Genomic DNA, 1,208 nt, shown 5'->3' with positions numbered 1-1,208 from the left:
AAATTTCAGTAGTTAACGGTGTCAGATTAGTTTCCGGTGTAAAAAAGCAAAGCAAAAACGCGGCACGGGGGCGGGGGGGGGCGGGGCAGGGTACCGCAATTCTAAACAGGATCTCAGAGAATTGAGGGTGACAGAACCGGCCTTGCAGATACCTGGGAGACTGCATTCTGTAATCCACACCAGGTAAATGTGAATCCGAAAGACCAAAGTCGGAGTGTACCTCACAGGGAAAAACAGGAAGAGCTGTTTTGACAAGAGCAAGAGGAGGCTCACCTAAGGTGAGAGAGCCATGCTTCAAGTCACACAGCAACTCAGCAGCAGAGCTGGGACTGCAATATAGATTTCTTTTTTTTTTTTTTTTTTAAGATTTTATTTATTCATTCATGAGAGAGAGAGAGAGAGAGGCAGAGACACAGGCTCACAGTGAAGCAGGCTCCACGCAGGGAGCCCGACGTGGGACTCGATCCCGGGGCTCGAGGACCACGCCCTGGGCCGAAGGCAAGCGCCGAACCGCTGAGCCACCCAGGGATCCCCTGGAATCTAGATTTCTATTAGGCGTTGCGGATGCGCAGATGACCATACTGAGCCCCGGAACCCACCTGCCGGTGTCGGCTGGTTTTATAACCCGATCCCTAGCTCGAGGCCTGCTCCCGGAGGACAAACCTCCCAACGTCCGTTTTGGAAACTGACCTCAGCCAGAGTGGATGCTGCAGGGGCCAGCCCCAAACCACAGCTGGCTTCACGCTGCCTGCTCCAGCCTCAGTGTCCAAAGTTGGCAGGCGCCTTTTTTCAATGACCTCTCGCTGCACGGGACCAAGTCTCAACGTTTACACCAGTACGTTTAGTCTTCTGAGGCCGAACATTTGAAGTTTCTTGCCGCAGGCAAACTGCTTAGACCTGAACCCAGCCTCAGGGCCCCGACACCCGAATTTTCTTTCTCGCGAGAAATGCCCGAGGAGGCTGTCAGCCATCTTTTGTGTGGCTTCGTTTCTAGGGTCTCTTAACTTTGCCCCGTCTTTGTTATGCCGAAGTGGTTCAGCCTTATTTCTGAGTTGGCACAAGCACTATGAAGTCGCCCTTCCTCGTAAAGCCTCTAATTGAAGAAGGAGGGAGAAGTCAGGTATTCGTCGTCTCCGCCCTTCTCGACGTGGCGGTCTCCTATGGCTGGCGGCTTCCTGTAGACTTCCGGCTTCCCGGCAGGCCCGAGC

This window comes from Vulpes lagopus, chromosome 5 (assembly GCF_018345385.1).
Source record: "Vulpes lagopus strain Blue_001 chromosome 5, ASM1834538v1, whole genome shotgun sequence".
Classification (NCBI taxonomy): Eukaryota; Metazoa; Chordata; class Mammalia; order Carnivora; family Canidae; genus Vulpes; species Vulpes lagopus.
The sequence above is the reverse complement of the archived record's forward strand: the minus strand, read 5'-3'. Positions refer to the sequence as shown.